The following is a 26,684-nucleotide window of genomic DNA, read 5'->3' on the forward strand; positions in this document are numbered from 1 at the left end:
TAGGTTGTCTCTTCACTCTGTTGATTGCTTCTTTTGTTGTGCACAAACTTTTTAGTTGGTGCAATTCCATTTGTTTATTTTGCTTTTGAGGTCTTAACTAAAACATCTTTAACCAGATCAATGCCACGTAGCATTTCCCCATTGTTTCTTCTAGTAGTTGGATAGTTTGGGGTTATGCATTTAAGTCTCAGTCCATTATGAGTTGCCTTTTGTATATGGTGAGAAACAGGATCCAGTTTTATTCATTTATCATATTTATTGCAGCAGTATTTACAATAGCCAAGGAATGGAATGAACTTAAGTGCCCATCAATAGATGAATGGATAAATAAAATGTGGTATATATACACAATGGGATACTATTCAGCCATAGAAAAAGGATGAGATTCTGTCATTTTTTATAAGATGAACAAGCTTGGAGGGCATAATGTTAAAAAATAAACCAGGTATAGAATAACAAATGCTGCATGATTTCATTCATATGTGATATCCAAAAAAAGTTACCTCATAGAAGTTGAGAGTAGAATAGTGGTTACCAGAAACCAGGGAGAATAGAGGGGAAGGGGAGATGGGAAGATGCTGGTCAACAGGTACAATGTTACAGTTAGGAGGAAGTTCTGGTACCCTATTGAACAGTAGGGTGACACTCATGTTAACAATAATGCATTGTGTATTTCAAATAGTTAGAAGAGAGGATTTTGAATATTTTATAACAAAGAAATGACAAATGGTTATGCTGATGGATATGCTAATTATGATGATTGAACATTATACTATGCATGTAGGTATCAAACAATCCCATTGTGTCCCATAAATATATGCAATTATTATGTCAATAAAAATTACCATTTAATTTGCTTCATTCTAGCTACAAATATACTTCATCTGATGTAATGCGACAAAACAGTCTTAAATTGAAGGCACAGTGTTATCTGGCTTTCCCCATTTTCTTTAACGGCATTTACCACTGATCTGCGTAATCTCTCTCTTACCCAATTCTTTACTGCCAGCATTACTGCCTCCTTTCTCTTCCTAGAATGTGAGGGACATTTACTTTGCCTCAGAACATTTCACTACTTCTACTCCCTGTCTAAAAGTCTATTTCCTGAGACAAAGCCACAGCGTCGTCACTTCTGCCTAGTCACTTCTCAATGTAAACTTTCTTAAGCTTTATACTTTAAATTAGGACCTATTTTTATGCTAAACTAGCTTTGTATTGGATTTATCCCGGATGTTTTTAAACATAACAAAGGTAGAACTAACTGAATAGAACATAAAACAAAATACGTTTGTTTGACAAGCATTTGTTAGTTACACTACACATATTTTGTATGAGTTTTTACTTGTGCACTTCTTTTATTGTCAGGTATAAAAATGCTGATTAGAACAAAAATGTAAGGCACATTTAAAGACAAAGATGAAAAATGTAACACATTTCTACAAAAAGAAATTATATTTTTTAGAATAGGAAAAAAGCTGAAATTTCTACTTGACAGAAGTAAAAGTTATAATACGCAAGTTACCATTTGCTGAATTGCTTCCAGTATTTTAAGGAGCTTGTATGTGATTATAAAACCATAAAATTCAGTGGTATAAATAAACATTAAAATTCATTATTTATCTCAGCAGAATGCTTTTCAAATTTATTTTAATGCATAGTTAATTGGAAAATTCACTTGCTGTTAAGTGATGTGTCTGTTTCTCTATTCTGTTTATTAGTTAATCGTAAGTATTTTTACTACACACTATTAGTTTGCTCTCTGGAAAGTGATGATATATTATGACTTCACAAAACTATTTCATAGTTATCAAATATTCAAAACTGTATTAATAATTATTTTATTTTATTGGTATTTGTCTTTTAAAAATCGGTATAAAAATTGGCATTAAATTATTTTTAATATTTAAGACAATATATCTGTAGAAAGATAATAAATTGAGCAGTTTTCTGCTATAACTTTCAAGTGGGAACTCTTTGGAGTCACCATGGATATGAAGTTACCTTTTAATTTTATAAGTGGATTTTACAAATGTGCAAGGTAATAGGCCTTTCATTAATTATTACACAAAACACATCCATAAGACTGAATTTTTAAAGGTATGCCCATTAAGAAAGAAAATCAACTGAAGAACTGGGGGAAAAAGAGAATACAGTGCTTATTTTGTATTGTCAATTCAGTATTTTCATGGAAGACACTCTTCGTGAGGTGAACAAACATCAGAATGTTGTTTTATTAATGCAGAAAGTCGACAAGAGGAATGGAACGGATTCTCTTTCACAGTCCTCAGACTGAACCAATCATATTGACACCTCAATCTTCAACCTCTCGCCTCCAGAATTATGAGACAATGAAGTTCCAATTTTTAAGCTCCCATCTTGTGGTGTTTAATTACAGCAGCTCTAGTAAACTGATACAGTTAGTCTGAATACTTTGTTCTTTAGAGGAGAACATGCTTAAGAAAACCTCTTTCTTCCTGTCAGGTAAGTACAGCATTAAAAACTTTGACCTATTGATATATGTTGGTTGCTGGCAATAGTCTCTAAATTCTGAAGTTTTAGTCTGTTGACAACTCTCTTGCTGATTGTCCCACTGCTAATCAATCAAACGAACAAACAACAACAACAAAAACAGCAGAAAGAGACACATCTTTGGAAAGTTTTCTTCTGATAATATCTTTTTAAAGATATTTTAAGGTATTGATAAAAATAATGATACAAAATTTTAAACGATGAACTATAAAAAGAAATTAGACTAGTGTGAATTTTATCAGGACAATATTAAAGCACCCTTTTGGTCCAATATATTGGGTTAGCTGTTTTTATTTTCTACTTCATAGCATATAGCAAGTTATTCACATAAATGTACAATATTTTATTTAAAGTAATTTATGTAATTAATGACACTTTATTTGGGACGCTACATTAAATGAATTAAATTTATCTGAGGGATACCAAATATATTGAGAATACACTCTATGTTTACTTTCCAGATGAATGTTTGTTTTTACCTATGCTATCATTAGCATCAGTATTAATATTATTAACCTCTATAATGAATGCATATTTATTTTTCTTATTGCCACACTACCTGTGACTATATATTTGCAAGGCAAATGCAAACTTTATAGTTGGCACTAAACAATGAACAACTAGAGATTAATTTGATAGCAAAGTGAAGAACGAGTTGGCAGGTGAAAATGAGAGAGCAATGGCACTATAGAAAAAGAACCATATGGCATTACATAATTCTTTTCATACCCAAAGGCCCACTCCACAAACTGCCAAGACACATTTATTCATGATTCTCACTTGAAACTTTTTTGGGGAGTATATAAACAGATAATAAAGCATTTTGAGAGATCTTAAAATGCAAAATACAGAAGACTGTTGGTATTCATTACAAAAATGTAACAAAAATAGTATTTTAAATTCATGCAATGACAGGCTGTTAGGAAGTGGAGAAATACATGAGCAAGATCATTGTTATAACAGAGACAGATGTTATGGTCTGTTTCTTCTTTGGTCATTCACAATCAAGATACTTGAGAAAATGCTATAAAAAGAAATGTCATTGATAACTATTTATTCATCATAGTAACATTAATCAGAGCACATATTAGTAAATACTCTACTAGTACTACAAAATGCTTAGTTAATTAAGAATATTTAAAAGATAATCAAAGGTGGCACCTAGATAGAGGAATAAATCATCTCTATTAGAGAGAGAGAGAGAGAGAATAGATAGATACATAGGTAGATAGATAGGTAGACTGATTGAAAGGATAGGAAAGAATAAGGAATTTCTAGTGAAATAACAAATGCAATTTTTAACTCTATTCTTTAAAAGCTGGATAACCTTCTGTATTCACAAATACTTTAAATCACTTAATATATGATGTGAGAATTCTTCAGAGAGTTTTTTGAATCAAAGAATATGTGTAATGATATGAATAAAAATGTTTAATCCTCAAATGCTTAATTAGCTAGTATTGCCAAGGGATTTTTAATGGCTTTACAGAGAATGCATTTAAAATGAGTCGATTTCAGCACCAACTCTTATAAAGCAGTGACTTTTCTTCCCAATTGAATTTAAAAAAAGCTATTTAATCAAATTTGTCAAAAACAAATTAACCCAGAAAAGAGAATGTGGACATTTTCAGTGCTCATTCAGGTTAGAAAGAAACTCAGACTTTGCAAACAAATAAAACAATGATCAAAGTAAAAACAGAAAGAAGAGTATTAATTTTGCAGCAAATATTATGGATTTCAAACCATACATAAACATCAAGTAGTATAAATAATATGAGAGAGAATTATTGAGGAAAATGCAGATAAGTACCTATTACGTATCTGTTAAGATATAGTTTTTTAGAACTTACTGTAGAAAACTTAAATCTACAGAATCAAATCTGATTTATTTGGCAAAATAAAAACTATAAGACAAACAGTATACTGAGGTAAAGATATTCTAACACTGATAATGGTTTTATACACACACAAAGAGAAAGAGAGAAATATAGTGGGCTTAAAGGTATAAGGACTTAAGTTTTTCTGTTTCTAGCCAGGACAGAGTAACAGATTTACTTCCCTCATCAGACAGCTAAAAAATGGACAAATTATATTAAATAATGGTTCTTAGACATGAGAAAATAACTATCACATAACAGCAATTCCTGATACAAGAAAAAAGAATCAACTGTAAACAAACTACTTGAGAGAGTTGTGAGGCCTCAATACAAGTATATAGAAACTTGATAGAACACGTCTTCACTCTGAGTTGAGAAGACAGAGTTGAGTATTCAGGAAGTCAAAAGTAGCTTGAATTGGCAGACTGTTGTATCAAAGTTGAGGAATCTGTAAGAGATGAGAGGGTGGCCAAAGTCCGAGCCACATATATCTGCATGGGTTTCTCCTCAAGTCTACAACTGAAGACCGCCAATAAGCAGACAGGGCATCAGTGTATGTGAGGAAACTTCTACTATTATAGATGTAGACAGAGTTACTGAAAGAGAGGAGAGAATGCAGGGTGATAAAAATATTAAAAATAATAAAGACCAAATTTTTTTTCAAATTTGATCAAAACTCTCAACCTACATATTCAGGAATACGAAGAAGCATAAAATTCAACAAACATAAAGAAAACAAAATGAGGGTATGTATGTCATAATCAGACTGTTCAAAACAAATAATAAAGAAATCTCAAAAGCAACCAGACAAAAATGACACATTTCCTACAGAGGAATAATGAAAACAATGGTAGCAAATTTCTTGTGAGAAACAATACAAACAAAAAGACAGTACAGCAACATCTTTAAGGGCTGAGTAAAGAAAATAGAAGAAAAACTGTCAACTTATACCCTACAGTGTATATAAAACGTAAGTATCTTTTCAAAATGTAGGTTAAATGAAGGCTTTTTTTAGATATAAAAAAGCTGAAAGAATTAATTTCCAAAGGATTTTTACAACAACAACAACAAAAAAAAAAAAAAAAAAAAAAAAAAAAAGCAAAAGAAGGTTCTTAGGCATACAGAATATACCAGATGGAAATCTACAGCTACATAATCAATAGCAACAAAAGTGGCATATATGTGAGTAAATGAAAAGTACTATATTTTTTTAAATTGTAAATCTCCTAAAAGATAATCAAAAACAAAAATGAAAATGGTATTTTAGAATTTGTGACACATGTAAAGTAAATGTAAAACAAAAATAGAATAAAGGTTTGGAGAGACAAGAAGGAAGGAAGACTTAAATGACAATTTTGACCAACTGCTGGAGTCAGTGTGGACTAAAATGAATACCTCCAGGGTCTAAAGTCTTGGAGGAGCTGCCACAATTATATCCAGAAACCCCACTAGGTTTTCACATGGAAATCTCAAAACAGTTTTCTAATTTTGGGCGTAAGGGAAGAAAAAATTAGCCATTTGAAATACACTCAGAGCATTATCTCCGTAAGACACCTAATCTAAGAGGAGAGAACATTTAACAATAGCCTTATCTTAAAAAAAAAGAAAAGGAGAAAGAAAAAAAAGCAAGGTACAGACGCAAATGTTATTTAAAAGATATTCTGAGGGACTGAAAAATGACAGGGAGATGAAATAAGGACAGTACAGTAAAATAAAACCTCAGGCATTTATACGCGCACTGAAGATTAATACACCAACTACTAGCCAGATACATGTAGAACCTCACAAAAAAGGCCTGTTTAGTTCAGTTCTTACTACAAATTCAGCATTTTCAACATCCAACAAAAATTACAAGGCATGTTAAAAGGAAGAAAAAAACACAATCTGAAGAGACAAAACAAGCATCAAAATTAAGTTATAATGAAGCTTGTGAAGTGATCAGATAGGAAATTTAAAATAAATAATAAGGTGTTCAATTGAAAAATTAGACAACATGAAAGATAGGTGTTTTCAGCAGGAAAATATTTCCTCTAAGAAATAATCAAAAGAAAATGCTAGAAATTAAAAATATAGTAACAGAAATGTACGCCTTAGATAAGCTCATCAGTATCCTAAGCATAGATAAGAAAAGACTCATTGACTTGAAGATAGGCCAAAGGAAATGCCCAAAGTTGAAAGAGAAGGAGAGAAAAGAATGAAAAAGAAAATGACCAGAATCTCCCAGATCTATGCAATAATTTAAAGAGGAGTAGCATAAATGTAATGAATTACCAGAAGAATATAAAGATAGAAAGGAGATGAAGACATACTTGAGGTAATAATGGCTGAAAGAATTCAGTAGCAATGTAGGACAACAGACCACAGATATAGGAAGCTCAGAGATTACCAAGCAGGATAAACACCAAAAAATCTACACCCAGGCATATCATATTTAAACTGCATGAAGTCAAGTTCAAAGAGAAAATTTTAAAAGAAGCCTAAGCAGAAAATAAACCTTATCTGTAAAGCAACAAAGATACAAATTATGGCAAACATGTCAGAAACTGGGCAAGAAAGAGAGTAGAATAAAATATAAAAAGAAAACACATACCTAGAATTCTATATCCAGCAAAATTATCCTTTATAAGTAAAAGAAAAATAGAGACTTCATCAGTAGAAGTCTTTTCAGTAATGCTAAAACAAAGTTTCTCTTTATTATTATTATTTTTTGAGACAGAGTCTTGCTCTGTCAGTCAGGCTGGAGTGCAGTGGTGTGATCTCGGCTCACTGCAAGATGAGTGAGCCTTCTGGGTTCAAGCAATTCTCCTGCCTCAGCCTCTCGAGTAGCCAGGATTACAGGCGCCCACCACCACGCCTGGCTACTTTTTGTATTTTTAGTAGAGACAGGGTTTCACCATCTTGGCCAGGCTGGTCTTGAACTCCTGACCTTGTGATCTGCCTGCTCAGGAAGAAAGAGGTACAAGTCACAAACTCTGATCTACAGAAGAAAAAGAGATTGCTGGAGTAGGAGTATATGAACATATAATAAACTATTTTATTTTTCCTATTCCTAACTGACCTATAGATAATTATTTAAAATGATAATAGTAACATTAAATTTTGTGATTATATCATATAGATAAGTAAAATGACTACCTGCACTGTCTGTGAGCAGTATAATACAATTTTTAAAAATCAATTCATTGTAAATGGGTATCGCCTACTCTAGGGACACTACTAAAACACATCTTTTTTACAGAACTATAATTGATGTGCTAAAAGAAGAGAGGAAAAGTAATGATATAAAATTATCATTTAAAACCAGAGAAATCAGAAAGAGAGATGATAAAAAGGAAACAAAGAAAAAGTGCAACAAACAGAAAACAGTTACAGGCATGTTAGATACTATTCCAATGATATTCACATTCAATTTATCTATGAATGCTTGAAATACACCAATTAAAGATAGACATTGTCAGAGTGAAAGAAAGAAAATATTGTCTACAGGAAACCCACTGTAGATATAAGGGCACACATAGATTATAAGTAAAGTGATACAAGAACAGAAAACCAAACACCACATGTTCCCACTCATAGGTGGGACTTGAACAATGAGAACACTTGGACACAGGAAGGCGAACATCACACACCAGGGCCTACTATGGGGGGGAGGGATAGCATTAGGAGATATACCTAATGTAAATGACGAGTTAATGGGCGCAGCACACCAACATGACACATGTATACATATGTAACAAACCTGCACTTTGTGCACATGTACCCTAGAACATAAAGTATAATTTTAAAAATAATAATAAGTAAAACGATAGAGAAAAATATGTCATACAAACACTAATTAATAGAAACATTGAGTAGCTATAATCATTTCGGATAAAGCAGATTCTGAACATGGGGAATTTTCAGAGATAAAAAAGGGCATTACATAATGATAAAGGAGTCAATTGTCCAACAAGACATAACAATGATTACGATGTATGCACCTAACAACAGCATGCCCAAAGATGTGAGACAAAACTGATAGATCTGCCAGGAGAAATAAACAAATCCACTATTACAGTTGGAGACTTCAACATCTCTCATACTATAATTGATAGATCCAGCAGGCAGAAAATCAATAAGTATGTAGTTGAACTCAACAGTACCATTAATCAACTGTATCTAATTGACATTTGTAGAGTAGCGTATCCAATAGCGGTGGAACACACATTCCTCTCAAGCTCACATGGAACATTTACCATGATAGAACAAATTCTGGGCCATAAAATACACCTAACGAATTTAAAAGAACAGAAATCTTAGAATATGTTCTCAGACCACAATTAAACTTAAAAAGATGTCAATAATAGGAAGATAGCTAGAAAATTACAAAGTATTTGGAAATTAAACACCTTACTTCTAAATAGGTCATGAGTCAAAGGATAAATTACAAGATAAATTAATAAGAGAACAAACTTGGTATAAAGCATATAGGAACGTTTTATTATATTAGCTTTGAAATTATTCAGTAATTCTAAAATTATTTTTAAAATTAAAGTCTTTAAAAACAGATGTAGCCAAGGGACTGATAAAGGGTATAAAAGATGGCAAAAAAAGATACTCACCTAATAAAAATAATGCCAAATGCAGGAAAAGAGAATAAATAGATGGGACATATAGAAAATAAATGGCTAGGTATGAGTTGTAAACACACATATATCCATTATTATATTAAATGTAAATAATCTAAAGGCAGAAATTATCAGATTAGATTAAAAAAACAAAATTTCACCACATGCTGCATAAACTATTAAATAAATTAAATTGAAAATAGAAATGTATCTAAATAAAAATAATAGGAAAATACGCAAAGCTAACAGTAATCCATAGAAAGTGATAGTGGAAGCGGCATATTAATATAGAAAAAATTAGACTTCAGAGAAAATAACTTTATCAGGGATAAAGAAAGTTGGTCTATAATGATAAAAGGGCCAATTCATCAAAATGATATAAAAATACTAAATATTTATGTATCTTATAATAGAGTTTCAAAATCAAGAACCAAATGTTATAGAAATGCAAGGAGAAACAGACAAAATCAAATTATGTTTATATAATCTCACATCTCTCTTGATAATTAATAAAATAAATATACAGAAACACCTATCAATACATTTCAAGGATTTGAATACATGAAAGATATTCTCTGACACAATACCAAGAAAGTAAAAATGAGTAAATATAGAAATCTAAAAAATCATCAAGTATTTGAAAAAGAATTACACATATTAACATAATAATTGATTGGTAAAGCTATATAAATAGTAATTAGAAATTAAATGAACCAAATGAAAATGAAAAGGTGACCTGTCAAACTCTGTAAGACATCTGAAACAATGTTTAAAAGAAATTTCATAGCAAAAATAGGCCTCTATTAGAAAGAAAGGAAGGTCTTAAATCAATGACCTAAGCTTTCACCTAAAGAAACTAGAAAAAGAAAAGCAACTCAAATCCAAATAAGCAGAAGGAGAGAGCTAGTGAAAAAAAATTAGAAAGTAGCACATTAAAATGAGAAAAAAAATCAATGATATAAAAAACTTCTTTGAGTAGTAGCAATGAAATTAATGAAACACTAGGTAGATTAATTTCATAAAATAAAGAAGACATTTATAACATAATGGAAGACAGTATTACATATCTTATAAGTAATATAGACATAAGAAGAATCATAAGGGATTATTATAAATAACCTGTATCAATTAATTTGACAACTCAGATAGTATAAATAAATTTATTGCAAACAATGTGAACAGATTAACAAAGCTCACTCAGAAAACTTGAGAACCGGGATAGCTGTGTTAAGGCAAACTTTGTAAGAACTTGCATAGCCTTGTGTCTATCAAACGCATTGAACTTCTGGTTAAAAGCTTTCCCACAAAGAAAATTCTGACATATATTGTTTCAGTTGTGAATTCTATGAAATATTTAAGGAAGAAATAATACAAAAGGAAACAAACTTTATTCAAGAAAATTAAGAGGATAAATCAGTTCCTAATCTATTTTATGAAGTCAGCATTGCCAGAAAAGATATTGAAAGGAAAAGAAAACATCAAACCAAACTCTATACCAATAACACTCAAGATGAAAAAAGCAAATATCTTCAACCAGATACCAAACTGAATTCAGCAATACATACAAAGTATAATAATACATCATGATAAATCACGTTTCATTTCAGTAAGGCTGGTTTAACATTTGCAAATCGATCCATATAATTTATCATATAAACAGAGTAAAAAAGTTTTAAAAATTATCTCAATAAAGGCTGAAAGTACACTTGGTAATATTCAACAGTCATACATGACAAAATCCTCAGTGAACAATGAATAAACAAACACACTCATCCTTATGAAAATCACATACTAAAGACTTGGCATTTACATCACCATAAATGGTGAAAGACTGGTATTTCTTCTATGCATAAGAACATTCTACAATATATAAAATGTGACATATATAGGAATAAATTTGGATAAGCATACGGAAGACATACATCTTGGAAAATAGAATTACTGCTGATAAAAAATTTAAAAGACCCATATTTATAGATGGGAAAACTATTATTAAGATGTCTATCATCTCAATAAGTTATCTATGTATTCAAGAAAACTTCAACCAATATACCAGCAGGCTCTTAGTTAAGATTAACAAGCGGATTCTAAAATTATACAAAAATGCAAAGAGTCAAATATAGTCAAAATAGCATTGAAATATAGAAAAATAAGAGGACTTACACTACCTAATGTTAAGTCTTATTTTAAAGCTTATAGTAATGAAGAGAGCAAGCTATTAGCATAATAGTAAACATATTAAATACTTGGTATTTTATTCCGTAAACAAAATACAGAGTCCTTAAATTGACCCATAACCTATATGGTCAATTTGCCACAAATATGAAAAAAACAATTCATTTACAAAAGAATGTCTTTTCACTAAGGAATGCTGAAAACAATTGGATACATAAACATTGAGTAAGCACCTTGACCCTTAAATAATATCACATGCAAAAATTAGCTCAAAATGTATCACAAATCTAAATACAAGGACTAAATCTTTAACAAGTATTAAAAATAATAGTGAAAATGTTGCTAATAATGGTTTTTGCAACATTTCTTAAATACAGCACAAAATGTATGAACTATAACAGAAAAAAGCACTAAATTAGATTAATTAAATTAAAAATATTTTCAAAGCATTTATTTGACAGTGGACTGATATTTATAATATATAAAAATTCTTACAACTGATGTCAACAGAAGTCAAACGATGCAAATTTGAAAATAGAAAAACTATTTCAGCAGACATTTTACCAAACGATATATACAAATGGCAAATAAGCATGTGAAATGAATGTTGAACATCTTTAATCATTAGGAGAATACAAATTAAAATTATAATGAGAGACTAGTACATACTCCCAAGAATGGCTAAAATTTATATGCACACACAAACACACATATATATGCACACATATATTTGACGTATATATATGCAAATACATATAAAAATATAAATTATAGGTTAAGATGTAGAGAAACTGGACCTCTTTTACATTGCTGGTTGAAAAGTAAGATTGTGTGCTTTGGAAAGCACTTTTTTCACTTTCGTAAAAAGTTAAAGATATGTTCACCATATAGCTATTTATTCAATTTCTACAAATTTACCAGTGGAAAATGAATACACATGTCAACACAAAGACTTTGGCACAAATGTTCACGGTAGTTTTAATTTTAATAGCCCCAAACTGGAAAGAATGCTCATGTTCTATAGTATATTGACAAAAAAAGGAATGCTAAGCAATAAAACATTGAATACCATATTGTTACATGAAATATCAGTGAATCTCTAAATAATTATCATGTGTGAAAAAGTACGTCTAAAACTACTACATATTTTTTGTTGTTTTCATATAAAATTCTGGAAAATGCAACCTAATCTAAACAGACTAATGGTTGATTGAGAATGAAGAGAGTAAGGGAGAAAGGTTGAATTTCAAAGAAACATGAGAAAGCTTCTCAGAAGGACATATATATGTTTAATAGCTTATGTTTTGAGGGATTCACAAGTGTTCACACATTTTGAAATACATGCAGTTTATACACATCCGTTATATCTCAATCAAATTAAAATGTAGAAATAAAGGCATTTTCAGTCATTATGTGAGTATAAATAGCTACATTCTTTTGTAAAGCTATCTGGGAACCATAGCAAAGGTTTTAAATAGCTTTTAATTAATTAATTTATTTATTTATTTATTTATTTTATTTTATTTTATTTTGAGACGGAGTCTCGCTCTGCCGCCCAGGCTGGAGTGCGGTGGCGCGATCTCGGCTCACTACAAGCTCCGCCTCCCGAGTTCACGCCATTCTCCTGCCTCAGCCTCCGGAGTAGCTGGGACTACAGGCGCCGCCACCTTGCCCGGCTAATTTTTTTTGTATTTTTAGTAGAGAAGGGATTTCACCATGTTAGCCAAAATGGTCTGAATCTCCTGACCTCGTGATCCACCGGCCTTGGCCTCCCAAAGTGCTGGGATTACAGGCGTGAGCCACCATGCCCAGTGGTTTTAAATAACATTTATTCACTTTGACCATTGTTTCAATATCTACAAATTTAATGAAAAAGTAAATATAAATGTCCATGAAAAAAATAGAAAAGAGTGCTTTGTCTTGTTATCTGAAAGTATAGCCTGATTTACCATATACACATAATATGCAACATATCAATGTTAATATGTTATATAATATACACCATAGTATATACACTATAATATTGTATATTATATATTCTAATACACACTATAATATATTAACATAATATATGTCTTATTAATTAATATAATAGATATACAGACGTACATATTCAATCAGAGTGGATTATAGCTGAGGACTCTCTGTAAAGTACATAATAAAAAAATAAATATAGGAGACAAAAATAAAAATAATAGAGCAGCACCTGGTGTTATCAAAGAAAAATTTCACCAGATAAAATTAAACAGGAAAGACAGGCTTTATTTAAGATTATCACAATAAAGGAGAGAATTAAACTCTGGTAAAACATAGAGCAAGAGAGTTTTTAAGCATTCAGGTGAACTAGTGGAAAAGTACTAGTTTTATTATTTATTTAAAAATAAGCTTTACTTATTTGATAATTTATTCCAAATAAAGTAGATTCATTGTTTAAAAATTAATCAATGTGATTCACTACATTGTATCAATTGAAGTAAAGCAATCATACGACAAAAATCTAACATCCATTCAAGATATAAACTCTCATTAAATATGAATAAGAGATTTTCTGAACTTTATGAGGAATATTTACAAAAAAAACTGACAGATAATATTATGTTTAATGGTAAGAGATGAGAATTTTTACCTTATTATAGAGAAAGAGTCAAAGATGTCCCCTCTCATCACTCCAAGTCGACATCATATTGAAACCCCTAGCTAGTGCAATAAGAAAAATAAATAAAATATATGCAAATTGGAAGGAACAAAATAAAACTACTTTTGATTGATTGTGTAGAAAAGACCAAGTAAATTATAGACAAAAAAATTTAGAAAACTCCTGCAATGAATAGGTAACTACAGCAAGGTTATATGAGATACAAGGTCAATATGCAAAAGTCAATTTGTTGTCTACAGGCCAGCAATGAAAAATTTAAATTTAAAATTAAAAATGCAATATATTTGCAATAGCACCAAAAAACAAATACTTAGGTAAAAATCTATCAAAATGTATAAAGAGTTTGTAATGAAAAATGTCATAACTCTGATAAAATTAATCAAAGATTTAAATAAATAAGTTATTCTGTGTTCATGGATTTAAATATTTAATATTTTTGCATTTCTTCCCAATTTGAATCCAGTGAAATCAAAATTCCAGCAAATCATTATATAGATATTGTTAAACTCTTCTAAAAATGCATATATTTATATATATACACATAAATCAAAGGAGCTAGAATAGCCAAGAGAATATTAAAGAAAAACAAAATTGAGGATGTCACACTTTCAGATTTCAAGACTTATTGTTCTGAAGTACAGTAATGTGGGCAGCATAGTATTGGTGACAGATTAGACACATAAATTAATGCAACATATCAGAGAGCACAGAAATAGACTAAGACAAACATAGTTAATTTCTGACAAAGATACAAAGGCAATTCAGTGGCGCAAAGGGTAGTTTTTAACAAACGGTGGTGGAAAAATAAGCAAAACAGAGACAGACTGCCCAGACATAGACCTTATTTGACAAAACGTAACTCAAAATGCATCATAGAAGAAATTGTAGGATGCAAAATTATAAGCTTCTAGAAAACAACAGAGGAGAAAACCGTGTTGACCTTGGATTTGCTCCTGAGTACAGTAAAATAACAAAAGCACAATGTGTGAAAAACTAAGATGGACTTCTTAAAAATTGAAATCTTCTGCTCTGGGAAAATATGATATGAAAGACAAGTTAAAACTGGAACGTAATATTGTGAAACACATCTGATAAAGGACTTATATCCAAAATAGTCACAGGTTCTAAAGATTAGGAAAGAAATCCAAAATATAACTGGAACTTAAAAAAATCAACAGTAAGAAAACTAATTGAAAAGTGGGCCAAAATCTCAACAGACATCTCTCAGAAGATATTCAGATGGTATGTTAGCATATGAAAAAAAAGTACCCAATGTCATTTCTCATTAGGAAATTGCAAATTAGAACATCAAAGTGATACCATTATACACACATTAAAATACCTAAAATCCCAACAAGGTAAATATGGATTGCTGGTGAAGGTGCAAAGAACAGAAACCTCCCATTCCTTGCTGGTGGGAATGCAAATGACACAAGTTCTTTGGAAGACAGTTTGGCAGTTTCTCATAAAGCTAAACATAGTCTTAGCATATAATCAAGTAATCCTGCTTTAAGGTATTTACCTAATTTACTTGAAAAGTTATGCCTGCACAAATAAAAATGTTTATAGCACATTTATACATAATTGTCCCCAAATTGGCAGCCATCAATATGTCATTCAATTCAGGTGTGGTGTTGTGCACCTATAGCTTGTAGTTCCAGCTACTTGGGAGGCTGAGGTGGGAGAACTGCTGGAGCTCAGGAATTGAAGGCTGCAGTAGGCTATTATTGCACCATTGCAGGTCAGCCTGAGCAACATGATGAGACCACATCTCTGAAAAAATAAAAATACTTACATAAAAATGTCATTCAATAGGTGAATGAATAAGCACACTATGTAGCTCTGTACAGTGAAATGCTATTCAGTGATAAATAAAAGACTGTTCCATCAAGACACATAGAAACACAAATAAATCTTTTTTGTTGTTGTTTGTTTGTTTGTTTGAGATGGAGTTTTCCTCTTGTTGCCCAGGCTGGAGTGCAATGGTGTAATCTTGGCTCACCACAACCTCCAACTCCTGGGTTCAAGCTATTCTCCTGCCTCAGCCTCCTGAGTAGCTGGGATTACAGGCATGCACCACCACGCCCGGCTAATTTTGTATTTTTAGTAAAGATGGGGTTTCTCCATATTGGTCAGGCTGGTCTCAAACTCCCCACCTCGGGTGATCCACCTGCCTCAGCCTCCCAAACTGCTGGTATTACAGATGTGAGCCACCCAGCCTGGCTGAAACACAAATAAATCTTAAATGCATAATGTTATGTAAAAGCTGCTAGTCTGAAAATGGTGCATATAATTTCATTTATATGACATTTACAACTCCCCACTCTTGAGTATGTGCTACATATACTGACTTCCCTTTCATAATACAAAATGGAAATGGGGTGAAATAAGTTATGTACAATGAAGAAAATTAACAAACTGTATCCCAGGAAAGGGATCGAGTAAACATGAAGAATGATTAAGTAATGATGATAGTGTGTTTCCTGATATGATGCAATTAGAATGGCCCTTTATCTCTGTGGTCTTGTTCCAAAAGTCCATTATTATACCCTAGTATAATAATGAAATTTATCTATTCCAGAACATTCTACAAAATGACTTAGCATTTATCAAAACCTTCAGGGTCATCAAAACAAGGTAAGTCTGAAAAACTGTCACAACCAAAAGCAGCCTTGGAAGACATTAACACAAGTTTTAATTTTATTTTATATGATATATGGGATATAGGAACAACAAAATAGACACTGTATAAAAACAAGAAAATCTGAATAAAACATGGATTTTAATTAATAATATATTCAATCATTCATAAAAGGTGGTAAATATATCACATATTAAAAGATTTAATAGTAGAAGACACTGGGTGTACAATTTATGGAAACTTTGTGTTATCACAGTTTTCTATAAATCTAAAACTGTTCTAAAATGAAAAGTTTATTTAAAAAACAAAAATGTGTAACTCCAAAAGGAACAAGCTATGATACTTCCTAAGTGAACTCCATGTTGAGGGCAATAAAATTAATGTGCAAATTGTTTAACGAAAACCTGGAGATTTTTAAAATATATTTTCGGTGGCTTTTTTCTATATCTTACTACTGCTTTGAGTCCTAATCCCATAACGATTAACAATCCTTAACATTAGAGAATTTTCTGGGAACCATTTCTTTAGCAACAGTACCAAAGAATATGGTATAATAAAGAATGGTGAAATAACAGATAATTATTTCTTACTTTTCAATTAACATAGGGTAAATTTTTTTGCAACATGGGATGTGATAAGTCTAAGTTAATTATTTAATCATTTTTCATGTCTATAATATCTGTATCTGATATAGATATTAATGCCATGGTTGCAAATCCTTTTTTCTGCTAGCTGAAATATTTTTTCATAAAATCTGCTAATATATAGCTTTTATGCAAAATTTCCATTATATCTTCTTTTAGAAAAATGTAATTAAGGTATATAGCTTATTTACTCCTTGGATAAATATAAAAATCTATACAAAACCTTTTAAAATATTTATGTGAAATTGTATTACCTAATCCAAGTATTTTTCTATGTGTGACTCAAGTTTTATGCTTCATTCCTATTTTGCTCAAGCAAAATGAATGAACAGCTCAATTAAACAAATTACTCTTCAGAATGATTAATACTAAAGACGAGTGCCTAAATGCACACACACAAACACACACACACACACGTACACAAATGCACTCTCTCCTCTCTCACACACACACCCATAGAAACCCACAAGCAGAATCCTTAAACATAATTCTCTTTTAACTTATCTTTTGGAACTGACCTTCAATGATACCTGGCACAAATAGTAAATTGAAGTAAATTGTTTTATGATGTGTATGTTTATCCTGTCATCTAGAACCACTCTTTCAAGATTTTGCTCATATGAGACAATTTATAAGTAGGGCTTTTCTCATTTTTTTCTGTAAGCTCTGTCTTTTCTACCAGGTTCCATTCTCCACTTTACGAATGAGGAATCCTTGAAAAAAAGTATATCAGCAGGTGATGTATCAGAGTCAGTGTGGGGACATTTGTTTCCTTGCCTGTTATGCCAGAACGTCTAAGAGGACCATATCTATGCCACTGTACTGAAGTTTTATGAGTCTGTATAACAGTGGTACAAGGTTGGGATTGATTCAACACATTTCAAAGTGGGAAAATAAAAACTTTATGTTAGAAAATAGTACAATAGAGCCATCTTTCCTAGGTAACCCAAAGCAAGATGCATTCTACATGGATCTGCAAGTAATTTTGCAGTGTAAGGAGGACAAATAATGAATAAAAAGACACAGACAACATGCAAATGTATATTTTTTTTACATATGCTATACTTCTGAGGTTAGGAGGCAATTTCTTTGTGTGAATGTATTGATTATTTTACCTTTTGAAGAGCCCAAACCCTTTCAGCTGTCATTAGTGAGTTCAGTTTTTGTGGGATGACAGTGTATTATGTTTGAGAACTTCTATGCAATCCTATGAAACCTAAAATTAGACACTTAGATTTGAATTCTGTCTCATCTGTTTACTATCAGCATAACCAGAGGAAATTTTCTGAAATTAACCATTCTCTCATATTTAAAGCTGAAATAAAAATAACTTATTCATAATGTCATTGCATTGATTTTCTGAATACAAAGAACTTAATGCATTGCTGAGCATAATAAACATATAAGAAATGGTAGGTACTCAATATTATTTTCTACTAGTTACTCCCGCTTCAACAAAATAGTCAAGAGAGTCATTTCTATTGAGAATCTGTATTTACAATGATAGGGAAATTCTTAGGTAGTACTGACGTTTTGGAATACTTGATCTAAAGTATTATTTTACCATAACAAAGCCATATCCTTGCCAGACAATAGGGATGCATAATGGTTGTGTCCACATTCTGAAACCAGAGAAGTAAAGTTTCTGTCACATTCTTACATCAGAATAAAGTGATAGTAATTGAAGATTACTGAAATGGACATATTAACTTATTATTTGTGACTAGAAAAAGTTGTAAGTACATAATTGACAAACAATTTATGTGGTTGTTATTTAAAAAATGAAATACTGGCTGGGCGCAGTGGCTCACACTTGTAATCTCAGCTCTTTGAGATGCCAAGGCAGGTGGTTCGAGGTCAGGAGTTCAAGACCAGCCTGGCCAACATGGTGAAACTCCACCTCTACTAAAAATACAAAAATTAACTGGGCATGTTGGCGGGCACCTGTAATCCCAGCTACTCAGGAGGCTGAGGCACAAGAATCGCTTGAATCCGGGAGGCAGAGGTTGCAGTGAGCTGTGATCACGCCACTGTACTCCAGTCTGGGTGATAGAGTGAGACTCATTCTCAAAAAAAAAAAAAAAAAAAGAAATATTATTAGGATGAAAGAATAAATTAATCACAGCCAGGAGTACTAGTTATTATTCAAGATTATTTGGCATCAAATCAAATCTTGCCTTGTCTATTTATCAAAAGGGCCATTTTTCTAAAAATCTCTTTATTTTAATAGATTGTGTTAAGTATCATCCTAAATTTTCAAATACAATTTTTGAGATGGTAAAATAGTGACATTTATTTTGTTTCCAAGATGTGAAAATCAAGTGTGAGATGAATTATTTCCTAATGGCTTCCTCCGTTGACCTTTTTGGTCAACATCCTATAGGAGCAATTGTTTTGTATGTTTCTGTTTTTATCTTACTTACACTGTATAACAAAGACCAAAGCTTCTTCTCATATGTACTTTCCTCATTTCAGATCTTAGTTATAGGAAATCAATTTTGTTACTGTTTTATTGTCTCTTTCCTGTATAAAGACAGAGATTAGTAAATGTTTAACTGACTTTCCAAGAAAACAGGCCCTGATTTGTAGTGTTTGCTGATTTCCGTGGCAAAAATGCTCCCATCTGGCCAATTTCAAATTACCAATGTGTTGTTGCTGAACTAGGAGTTCAAAAACGATGTGCAAAATTGAGTTGTGTAAACTATTGAAACCCCGCTCCAGCACATTTTGTGTGTGTGTGTGTCTGTGTGTGTGTCTCGGTGTGCCAGGATTTGTTTCAGATAATGAGGAGACAACAGACAAGAATATAAAATGTCTGTTTTTTGGGTATGTATAATTTAGGGGGAGATACAAACATTAAATTAGTAAATGCATTAATAAGCCCAAGAATTTCCAAAACACTAAGCAAGGAATAAAATAATACAAAGTTGTGTTAGAGAGTGACTTGGGGGATTTGATGGTCAGGAGAATTCAGATGGTTATGTCAGTAAATCTCTTTTTAAGAAAGGGGCATTTGAAATCAAACATATCTTATATCAAGGAAAAACCTTACAAAGTATTGGGAGCAGTATGCTCAAAACTGCCCTGAGGTAAGAACACGCTTGGTGTGCCTGAGGAGCAGAAATAAGCCCAATGTGACAACGGGGAAATGAGCAAGGTGAGATGTGAAAGACGAGGTCAGAGAGATGGGGTACATTATGTACAGCCCAGTTGTGTATGACACTACATCAGAACTTTAGTGTTAAAAGCCACAGTGTATTAGAACTGAACATTTGCCTCTAGAGGAACAGTTTTAGGCAGAGACTTCAAAAAAGTATGAGGATGTTTGTACTCGGCACTGAGAGAGACAGCAAGTTAATATAGAAGCCCTCCGTCTCAGTAACATTTTGACTTTGAAGCACTGCTATGGAAGTCTTCAGATTTTGATGAGCAGGCAAAAGTTGCATTTTACATATAAGATTAAAAATTATAACTTTTCCAATTGCTGTGGAAAAATTATACACTGTTTCAAGATAATGACTATCAGTGACTTGCAATTGCCCACATGTTGAGATTTTCAGTAAGTTTTCTCACTATTTATTTTCTTGTGTTAACATAATTATTCTATGAGATAGCCAGGTATTTCTTATTATTCAAAATTAAAATGGAGAAAGTGAGAGTCAAGGAATTCTGGTGATTGGCCCATGTCTGATACAACTTTAATTCTTATCTTTTCTGTTTCTTTCCCATGTTAATTATTGCTTCTATAATTTTTATTTATTTCAGACATCCTAATTATTTTTTGAGTGTTATTCATCTCATTAAATATAAATTAATAAAATTTAACAAGCCATTATAAATAGATTCTATTGTATTTAAAACTTTAAGTCCTAGCATAGTAGCTTTTCCTCATAATAATCTACTTCTATGTTCTACTAGCTCTGTGAATTTTGGATCTGTAAAGATCCATAAGTACTATTTAAATTATAAGAGCCTGTTCAAATATTAATAGGATCTCAGAGAGTATTGAGTTAGAAACGACATAATATATAATATGGTATAAAAACAGCAACTTTTTTTTCCTCAATCCTCAGTTTGATGTAAGATATTTTTGAAGAATTATATTTCAGGTTAGAATTAGCCTTCACTAAGAAACTTATTAATGTCACTTCGATAGCTCTGTTCTATACTTTAATATTTCAATGAGACAACATATAATTAAGTTTTCTTAACTGTCTTTTAAAGATACAGAGAGCTCAAAAACTTAATGCATTAATTGAAATAATTTAAGAATTACGGAGGAATAAACTAGAAAAAACTTAAATGTGAATGATATTAAGTTACTTAATTTATAATACTCCATAGAGTTTACAACACTGATATTGTCAATTTATTATGTACCTATATTTAGTCTGCACTAAATATAGATGAAATGAATAATTCAGTAGCATAAAAACATTTATTACCACCAGAAGAAGAAGGACTTTTTGACTCTCCACTGCTGCCCAGGCCTACATACAACAACTCTTTTTTAGCTCTCCTTACCTTTGGGAGATGGAGTTCGTAGTCTGATTGGTCAGAGTTAAGGTCGTCTCATAGCTATACATTATATGGTACTTTGATTTCCATTCAGAGATTCTCCCTTATGTGTAGATTTCCTTTGAAAACCTTCTAGGAAAGTGATATAAATGATAAGCTAAATTTAGCTATCCTTAGACCCCTGACCTTCATTCCATTATAATAGCACAAAAAGAAACCCATGTCTCTTTGTATTTGTTATACCCCATAATTATGGTGTTCAGAGGGATAGTTATAAAGATGGAGGACAGTTTACCCACCATCAAGAAGTTCATAGTTTAACATAGGAGACACTCATATAAATAATGAAATCATCTTCCATAGGGACAAAAATATACAGGAGAATATTTGATTCTGCTTTGGTGTACAAAGCAGGAAAATTTTTCATGGAATGTGACATTTGACTTTGATCCTGAAGGCCAAATTAACTTATTTCTAGATGTAGAATAAGAAAGCATGTAATAGGATATTAGGAGCAAGCTCGAGTAAATATTTGAATGTCCATGATTAAAATAATCAGAGACAGTTAACATAAGGGTTGGGACAAAGAAGTGAAGATGAAATTTTTAAAAAATGCTTTATATAGGTAAGAAACAAGACTGGGATAACCATAATGTCTTTGAATTGAGAGGGAAGAGTGAGGTGAAGAAACTCAAGTGTCTCTTTGTGGATAGCGATCGTGTTGGGCCTCAAATGGGAAACATATTTGGAAGGTGAGTTATGAGAAACTTTTAGAGATTGGTTTGAGGAATCAATACAAATGTAAGGAGAGAAGTATAGGGGACAATCAGACATGAGTATATGTTGCTCAGGGTAGAAGGTAGGTTTTAAGACATGACTTTGAAAGTCATCATGGTATAGAAAATACTATGTAAGCTGAGAAAAATATATACTGACAATATGCCTCCAACAATCTAGTGAATTGTGGTTTAAAATTTTCCTTCATTTCTGCAAAAGACATGAATGTTGAATTGAAAGATGGATAATGAAGAATGGGAAGGATGTTGATAAAGCCCTTCAGAGACATGCTGGATGCTTCTTTCTGAGATTCAAATGACCAGAGTCAGGCAGATACACAGGGACGGACAGGAAATAGAAGCTTTAATGAAAATATCTGGTGAAAACAAATGAGACGAAAGGTCAGTCCTGAGCTGAACAGGGTGATCAATTAGTATTTCTGAGTCTACTGGTGGTAAACATAATAATCTCACTGGAATAAAAAGATCTTCCCTCATGTAAATGTCTCAAGAGCTCCAACACTGTGTGAAAGTCCACCTCTTAATGGATACAGAGCATTCAGCTGAGCACAACACCAAAATCACTTGTTACAAGCACAGACATTTCTTTGGCCATAGTATCTGTGCATGGTAGAAATGCAGAAATATTTCCTCTCTGCATTGGCGATGTTACAGCAGTGTTAGGAGGACAGTTCATTTTCAATAACCAAAGCAAATTACCATGCTTGTGTTGTTTCTGAGCTTCTGGAAATAATTATCTAAGTACAGTGATAGAGCAGCACATCAGTTCTGGTAAATGCCTGGTAGAACAGAGGAGGTACCCTAAAAAAAAAAACTGAATTTCCTGCTGTGAGAGGTGGCAGTTTTATCATTGTTCTTTGCAGTATTACTGTACATGGGAGAGCATTTTATTTCCTTTACTTTAATTTCAGGTTACTCTCATATAATGTAATGTTAACACTAACTACTGTATTAGTCCGTTCTCACATTGCTGTAAAGACATATCTGAGACTAGTAATTTATTTAAAAAAAAAAAAAGGGAGAGAGAGAGAGATTTAATTGGCTCATAGTTCTGCAGTCTGTATAGGCTTCTGCTTCAGTGGAGGCCTTGGGAAACTTACAATCACTGCAGAAGGTAAAGGGGAAGCAAGTATGGTCTTAACTTGGCCAGAGCAGGAGAGAGAGAGAGCAAAGCGTGAGGTATCATACATGTTCAAACAACCAGATCTCGTGAGAACTCTATCACAAGAGCAGCAAGGGGGAAGTCTTCCCCATGTTCAAACACCTCCCACTAGGCCCCTCTTCCAGCACTGGGAATTACAATTTGAGCTGAGATTTGGGTGGGGACACAGAGCTCAATCACATCATTCTGCCACTGGCCCCTCACAAATCTCATGTCCTTTTCACGTTTTAAACACAATTATGCCTTCCCAACGGTATTAGTCTGTTTTCATGCTGCTGATAAACACATACCTGAGACTTGGAAGAAAAAAGATATTTAATGGACTTACAGTTCCACATGGCAGGAAAGGCCTCACAATTGTAGCAGAAAGCAATAAGGAGCAAGTCACATTTTACATGGATGGGAGCAGGCAGAGAGAATGCTTGTTCAGGGAAACTCCCCTTTTTATAACTATCAGATCTCATGAGACTTATTCACTATCATGAGACCATCATGGGAAAGACCTGCCTCCATGATTCAATTACCTCCCACCTGTCCCACCCACAACATATGGGAATTCAAGATGAGATTTGGGTGGCGACACAGCCAAACCATATCACCAACAGAATCTTAATGTATTCCAGCATTAACTCAAAAGTCCAAGTCCAAAGTCTAATCTGAGACAAGGCAAGTTCCTCTGCCTATGAGCCTATAAAATCAAAAGCAAGTTACTTATTTCCAAGATACAATGGGGGTATAGGCATTTGGTAAATATTCCTTTTCCTAAAGTGAGAAATAAGCCAACAGAAAGGGGCTACTGGCCTTGTGCAAGCCTGAAACCCAACATGGAAGTTATTAAATCTTAAAGCTCCAAGATAACCTTCTTTGACTCCATGTCTCAAATTGAGACCACACTGACACAAGGGGTGGCTTGCAAGGCTTTGAGAAGCTCCGCCCCTGTGACTCTGCAGCATACAACTCCTGTGCTGCTTTCATGAGCTGGTCTTGAGTGCTGTGGCTTTTTTAGGTACATGGTGCAAGCTGTCTGTGGATCTGCAATCCTGGGGTCTGGAGGAGAGTGGCCCTCTTCTCACAGCTCCACTAGTCAGTGCCCCAGTGAAAACTCTGTGTGGGGGCTCCAATCCCAAATTTTCCCTTCACACTACCCTAGTAGAGGTTCTCCATGAGGGCTCTGCCCCTGCAGCAGACTTCTGCCTGGATATTCAGGCATTTCCATACATCCTTTGAAATTTAGGTGGAGGCTCCTAAGCCTCAACTCTTGTCCTCTGCACAGCTGCAGGCTTAACACCATGTAGAAGCCTTGGCACCTTCCAGCTTGAACCCTCTGGAGCAGTGGCCCAAGCTTTATTGTGGCTCCTATTAGCCACAGCTGGAGCTGGACCAGCTATGATGCAGAACACCATATCTTGAAGCTGTACAGAGCAGAAGGGCCCTGGACCTGAACCAAGATACCATTTTTCCTTCCTAGTCCTCCAGTCCTGTGATGGGAGGGGCTGTCATGAAGGGTCTCTGATATGCCCTGGAGACATTTTCCCCATTTTCTTGGCTATTAACATTTGGCTCCTCTTTACTTATTCAAATTTATACAGCTGCTTGAATTCCTTCCCAGAAAATGGGTTTTTATTTCCTACCACATGGCCAGGCAGCAAATTTCTCAAATGTTTGTGCTGTCGTTTTAAATATAATTTCCATCTTCAGATCATGTTTTGTTTAGAAGCAGTGAGGCTACATCTTGAATGCTTTGTGCTTATAAATTTATTCTGCCAGATACCTTAAATCATCTCTTTCAGGTTCAAAGTTCAATAGATCCCTAGAGCAGGGACACAATCCCACCAATCTCTTTGCAAGAAGTGCAAAGCACAGCAAGAGTGACCTGTATTCCAGTTCCCAATAAGTTCCTCATCTCTATCTGAGATCCCCTCAGCCTGGACTTCACTGTCCATATCGCCATCAGAATTGTGGTCACTACCATTCAACAAGTCTCTAGTAAAGTTCCAAACTTTCCCTTATCTTCCTGTCTTCTGAGCCCTCCAAACTGTTCCAACCACTGCCCATTACCTAGTTCCAAAGCTGCTTTCACATTTTCAGATATCTTCATAGCAATGCCTCACTTCTTGGGTACCAATTTTTTATATTAGTCTGTTTCACACTGCTATAAAGGCTTACCTGAGACTGGGTAGTTTATAAAGAAAAGAGATTTAGCTGGCTTACAGTTTCGCAGGATGTACAGGCTTCTGCTCCTGAAGAAAATTCAGGAAACTTACAATCATGACAGAAGGCAAAAAAGAAGCAGGCATAGCCTTCACATGGCCAGAGCAATAGAGAAAGAGAGCGAAGGGTGAGGCGTTACACACCGTCAAACAAATATCTCATGGGAACTCTATCGCTAGAATGGCAAGGGAAAGTCTGTCCCATAACTCAATCACCTCCTACCAGGCCACTCCTCTAATACTGGGTATTACAATTCGACACAAGATTTGAATGGGAACAGAGAGACAAACCATATCAGCTATCAAGCTAGAGAATTTTTCTTTATCATGAAGTTAAGAGTTCATCTGGAAGTTTTATTTTATTTATTTATTTATTTTTATTTTGAGATGGAGTCTGGCTCTGTCACCCAGGCTGGAGTGGTGTGATCTTGGCTCACTGCAACCTCTGCCTCTCAGTTTCAAGCAATTTCCAGCAAATTTTTGTATTTTTAGTAGAGACAGGGTTTCACTATGTTGTCCAGTCTGGTCTCAAACTCCGGACCTCAAGTGATCCACCCACCTTGGACTCCCAGATTTCTAGGATTATATGCATGAGCCACTGTGCCCAGAAATCTGGAACTTTTCCTGAAATACTATCCATAAAATAAAAGGACAGTGTCGTTACTCTAAAATTAACTAGAGATTTTCTTAACACAAATGGTAACAGAAAATAATGACATTGTGTTTCCATATGGTTATAGATTTCACAAATTGTCATAGTTTTGGACAGACATTAGTTAGTCTTCTCTTTTTATTTTTTGAGATGGAGTCTTGCTCTGTCACCCAGGCTGGAGTGCAGTGGCACAGTCTCAGCTCACTGCAACCTCTG

The sequence above is a fragment of the Macaca thibetana genome, chromosome 2 (assembly GCF_024542745.1).
Source record: "Macaca thibetana thibetana isolate TM-01 chromosome 2, ASM2454274v1, whole genome shotgun sequence".
NCBI classification, from domain to species: domain Eukaryota; kingdom Metazoa; phylum Chordata; class Mammalia; order Primates; family Cercopithecidae; genus Macaca; species Macaca thibetana.